We start from the raw sequence: 6000 nt of genomic DNA, 5'->3' as shown, positions 1-6000 counted from the left end.
ATTCACATAATACGATTTAAGACCATTTAGTTTCTTCTTAAATCGTCTTAGGCAGCAACGTTCACAGATATCTCAAATAGGAAAAGCTCTTTATCTAGGTACGAAGTTTGTAAAACAAACTTCCCACAGTTTTTGTCAGGTTGGTCTTTTCGTCTGGTAGCACTGCATAAGTATCTTGTCTAATAGGTATCATAAGTAGTGTTTCTGTAGGTGTGGGAATCATTGGTTGAAAACGGGTTCAACGCCAATGGGTTAATTACTGGCAAATATTCATAATGATTATCAACCTAAGTCTGAGTTCATCCACAAACTGAGGCGTATTTATAATACTGTAGCTAAACTGTGTATCCTTGTCTTCTTTGAGTGGGCATTACACACACGTATACAATACTATGAATACTTCCAACACTGTAGGTAACGTTGCTCTCAAAAAATTAATTTAGTTTTGTTAATTTTTCTGGTTATTCAGCGTGCAATATGTGTTGTAAATACAGTCTTAAAGAAAAAAATGTCCGTAAGGCGGACAATAAAATTGTGCTGCCATCAGAATTCAATGTCCGTCTATATGCTCGATGTGCCTGTATAGTAGACTGCGTCACTTCCTGGAGGCAGTCTTGTGTGCAGTCTGGGTGCATCAGTTTCCACTCTGACTCTAGTCTTGATGTAAAACACAGGACTAGCTACTACGACATCTGGCGACCGAGAGCACATGTCGATGTAATTTTTATCACCCCTTTCCGCTATGAGTGTATTTCAAGCGAATCTACGAAATATTTTGCTTTCTGTCACATTGGTAATAACAGTTTGCTTTAACAATGTTTTAGCGAGAGATTTCTTGGCCGAGCATCTGCCTCTGAACACCGCACGTGTCTGAGTTCTCTGTGAGCCGTTTGCTGCCTACCGGCGGGGGCGGAGGCACTGCCCTGCCTTCTCCCGGCAACGTCTGCTCCACTCCGCACTCTCGATGATGTGAAATTCTTTAATGTTGTTGAGTGGTGACCCATAAAATCTGTCTATGATTTGTGTTTCACACTCTATTGCAACGGAGGCACAAAACCGTTTTTATTTGGTATATTATTACGCTGATATGCAATACATCAATATGGCACACATTTAATTTCATTGTGGTCCAGTGCGCTATAATTAAAGAGTCACATCCTGTTCTTTTTCCTTTCACAATAGATTTTTGAAATAATTTATTTTTTTCATGAATTCATATGTGTTAGTCAAGGCAGAGCGTGCAGTGTAATGTGTTTGATTCCTTTCTTCGATTCCCTCTGGTAAATGGATGCAAAACATAGTGTCAACACCTTTCAGAACCCGCTACATAGCTACTCAGGCATATTGCTTGTTTTGAGGTCTATACATTAATTAATGGAGAATTGAACGCTGTTCAGAAGTGATATTTAAAATATTCGATGGGATTTAAGGCGACAAAATTGCCCATATTTCAAGCTACCCAGAGAAAAAGTAAGTTGCTAGAGCCGCTGTTAGTAAATGTCTGCAGAGAGTTCCTAACTGCTAGTGTGGAAATTTAGCATAGAGGTCCTACAGTAAACAAGAGGTTCATTCCCTTCATACTTATCACCCTGGCATGTGAGTCTTATGTGAAGAACAAGATTGAAATTCGTATCGTTGACGGTCGAGCTACCAAGAGGACTTGAAGTGTAAAGGTTTTTCTTCCGGTTTCGTTACAGAATTTTTTCTGGAAATTCGTATCTCCATAAAAAAAAATCCGAAAAAAAGCTGGCATACGCTGCCTCCTACCACGGTTAGAACTGACGATTCATTGAGCCGTTGCGACACGAGACACGGGCTCTACCACGGGGCTACGGACACGCTGCTGCCAGCACTCCTCTCGCATCATGGCATCGGTCGCTCAGTCTCATAACACATCGTGAAAGATAATAAAAGTTGACACTTATGTGAAGAACAGCATTTCTTTAGCCAAAAAATTGAATTTTCAGCCTCAGTGTCTTAGTTTACATGAGGATTATATAGCACGAATCATTCAAATCGAAAGGGAATATCAAGCGAGTCAATTCAGTACCATACGTGGAAGTGATTTCACTATCACAGTGTTGCCAAATGTTTGTGACGGTGTTGGCAATTCTGAGCTGTGCTAGGAACAGCTCTGTAGCCGTATGTGGGGAGAATCCCATGCCCATGTCATAGGAGGATACGGAGAGGAGGCGTGTGGTTTGATTTATATGCACCGTTTTCTCCTACCAGTCGTGTCAAACATTCAAGTGTATAATCTACCATAACGATTACTGTTTCCCACAAAATATATACAAATAAAACACTTACCTTGTTACTTTGTGACCAAAGTTTATTTCAGTACAATAAAAAGTTTTTGGAAATACACTTTGCCCATCTGTAACAAAAAGTAAGATAACAAACACTATGCACCTCGAAATTGATTGCATCTATGTGCAGTCTTGTGACCATATAGGTAGAATTTCATGAATTGAACGAGAATGTAGAAAAATGTTGGTGCGAATGGAAGCTTTAAGAAACACAGTTAACTAATTATTCTGTGCAATGTAATAATCAATTCATTTCAAAATTCACAAGAGAAGAAACTAAAAATCATGCCCATTAAGACAGAAAGTGAAGTGCAAATCTGCGCTTTTTCATCTTCCGATCTGTACAAATAATGTATACTACTCAGCGTATTCATTACTTTCGTAATGTTTCCCTCTTGTTTAGTCTTCTAATGATGAACTGGATGCACACCCATGACTCTGTTTCTTTGTATCCTTCCATCTACTATCTTTCTGTGTTACTGCTCGGTGGTCAAAAAGCAAAATATTATGCCTGCTCCCACGAGGTATTAGAACGAGGTCGGAAGAAGGCTAACGAATTATAATCAAAATACACCGAGACGCCAATTTTTCCGTCGTCATCGTGTTAAGTCGACAGAAATAGGTGGATATTACTGCCTGTATCACCGGCATCCCGTTGTCGTCTGCTCTTACTGAGATTTTCATATTACCCTGAACATAAGACGCCAAGAGAAATGTGTATATTCTCCGTGACGAAACATCCCACATTCCATTCATCCTGATTCATTCGTAACGTGCATCGGCAGCAGTGAGTGACAGGAAATCTGTTGTGAGGTGACGAATAACAATGACAATGGTAGTAATAAAAAACCAGTAATCAAAGATGTTTACTGCATTAAAGACGACTGTTAATCCTTAACAATTTGTTAATACTTAACAAAATAACCAAGAAAGACTGAGTGTTTAACTGTCGCACTGCATAGGTCTTCTTACGTCTTTGTTACTGAATTCTGTTCTGGTCGTTTGCGGAGAGAAAAGAAAGACCCCAGTAGCCATACATATCGCTAGTACAACGAGATACTACCTGTCAACTATCCTTGTTTTACATCACGAGACGAACATGGCGTCACCGAGCTGATATTTGAAATACATTTCTCTTTTCTATCTCTGTCTCTCTCCCTATCTTTATTTTAAATTTTATTTTCTGAGGAAATCATCGAGAAGCACGAGTAATAAGCAAGTAGGCATATAATCTATTTACAGTTATTCATCAGGATACATAGTGTAAAAATACACATTTAAGTGTATTATTGCGTAATTCCAATTATTGACAGTCTATTCGTGAGCTTGCACACATTCAGTGCGCTGAAACCAGTCACAGAAGCAAGCAAAACACAAATATATCTCGCACAGTGCGCAACACACAAATGAAAGAGAAGACGACAATGGGATGCCGGTGATACAGGCAATAATACCCAACTATTTCTACCGACATAAAACCATGACGATGGACGAATTGGCGTCCAGTATATTTTGAATATAACTCGTTAGCCTCCTTGCGACCTCGTCCTAATACCTCGTAGGAGCAGGCATAATTTATTACTCTTTGAACACCGAGCAGTAACACACAAAGACAGTAGATGGAAGGATAAAAAGAAACAGACTCATGGGTGTGGATCCACTTCGTTAGAAGACAAAGGAGACGGATACTGGCAGAAGTAAAGCTGTGAGTACCGGACATAAGTCGTGTTTCGGTAGCTCAGTTGGTAGAGCACTTGCCCGCGAAAGGCAAAGGTCCCGAGTTCGAGTCTCGGTCGGGCACACAGTTTTAATCTGCCAGGAAGTTTCATATCAGCGCACACTCCGCTGCAGAGTGAAAATCTCATTCTGTAAGTGATTAGTATTTTACTAATTCGTGCCGATAGAGTCATGCTTGTGTACACTCACATTTATTGAAACAGACTTTCGTTGTAAGGTTATCGTGGGTAGTTTTATTTCATTTCTTATAATACAGTGCACAATTTTTGTATCGTTTCTTTTAGTTTTGTTAAAACATTAGTTAACATGAGAGAGAAATTAATCATCAACGATATATGCGAATTCTCTGATGTTATCTATAACAGTCTGACAATGCACATGCAGTTTATTGATCACATGCATGTAGTAAACTTGTTCTGAGTTATAGCTGTCAAACAAGGTTTTATGAAGAATAAAATGCGACTGCCACACGACAGCTAATGTCGAAAATACTTTTCTGACGTATTTGGCACGATCCACATACAAAAGGTTCGAGATGCATCTGATGCCTGGCCATCTATTAAACCTGAAAAGATCAAAATGTCGCAGAAGTTAGCCCTTTTTCCACATGCGACTATTTTGGGTTGAGAATTGAAGGGAATTATGTTCAAAGTTCCATCAGATCGATAACGTCAGCAGTATGGCGTTTTAAAAATGTAGCAGTGAATGTTTAAATTTCTGCATCCTACACTGTTGGCAGTTCTGTGTTGGTGTCAGTTACGTTATTTTATTTTGGTGATTACAAAATAGAGTCGAATGTATGCACTGGGTAGCCGACGCAGTTAGTTCACGGCGTTTCGGTCAACCAAGTAAATGAATGTACTGAACATGTTGCAAACCACTACAGGGAGTCTGTATGTCAGAATTCTCATCCAGTATGGCGCAACATTGTTATGATAGAAAAATGAGTGATACAAAAAGAATTTGGTGGGCTATTGGATATTTGCTGTCTTCATATACTTATGGTGTGGGTTCGATTCCAACTTCTGCTGATTATTTTTGATAAGGAGAGACAGATTCTGTTCTCTTCTGGCTACGCCGAGGGAAGAAGGTATAATGGCATTGTGGTCTGACAATCATGTTAACCATGATATTCCTTCTCTACCATGTAGAAGTTAGGTTGAACCACAACAAAGTCAGGAGACGCGACACATAGTAACTCTATCGACAGTAACGTTTCGTATACTAGTTATTTATTTCTAGTAAGAAAACAAACGCTATGTAGGGTCAGAGGACACTTATTCCATCTTTTATTTGAGCTTCTGCATGTCGATAAAATTGGCTTTGATCTGGGAATGCAACTCAGACCGCCCTTAACGCGGAATTTGATCCCTTCGTGACAATACAGCTCGACTGTAATTTGTTGTTTGTTCAAAACTGCAGATTCCTCAACATCTCCACATATTGCGCGTGAAAGGGTCCGAATCCTGGTTCGGCACTAAAACTTTCATTATGTATTATCAAGCTCTAACATTAGAACACCTATGTGCTGGTGAGTAATTATTTTGATTTTTGATGTATTTTCATTCGTTGTCAACACTAACGATATCTGACGTTTTTGAGTCCCAGTGAGACACAGAATTGTTTGCGAAATCATTGTAAATTCAAGTATGATATTCCGAGCTGCTGGTGGAGAAAAATTCGGTACCTGACGTCTCTTTGTGTGCATTCAACAACGATATGTGTGGGGCTCGATTCCCAGTCAGCACTGAACTCTTCGTCATATTATTACTAGTTCAAACATGTTCACATGTCGCTGCTGGTGTAACAAATCCATTTTTAAAGTTATTTTTCTCTACAGTTTAACAGGGGTAGGTATCAGGTTAGAGTCCTGGGAAAAAAAATTAATGTTTCGTCTCGTCATTTCAGTTAAAACATCTAGCTACTGCCGAGAAAATCCGATATGTCACAGTTG

The sequence above is a fragment of the Schistocerca gregaria genome, chromosome 11 (assembly GCF_023897955.1).
Source record: "Schistocerca gregaria isolate iqSchGreg1 chromosome 11, iqSchGreg1.2, whole genome shotgun sequence".
NCBI classification, from domain to species: domain Eukaryota; kingdom Metazoa; phylum Arthropoda; class Insecta; order Orthoptera; family Acrididae; genus Schistocerca; species Schistocerca gregaria.
This window is presented reverse-complemented; position numbering follows the sequence as displayed.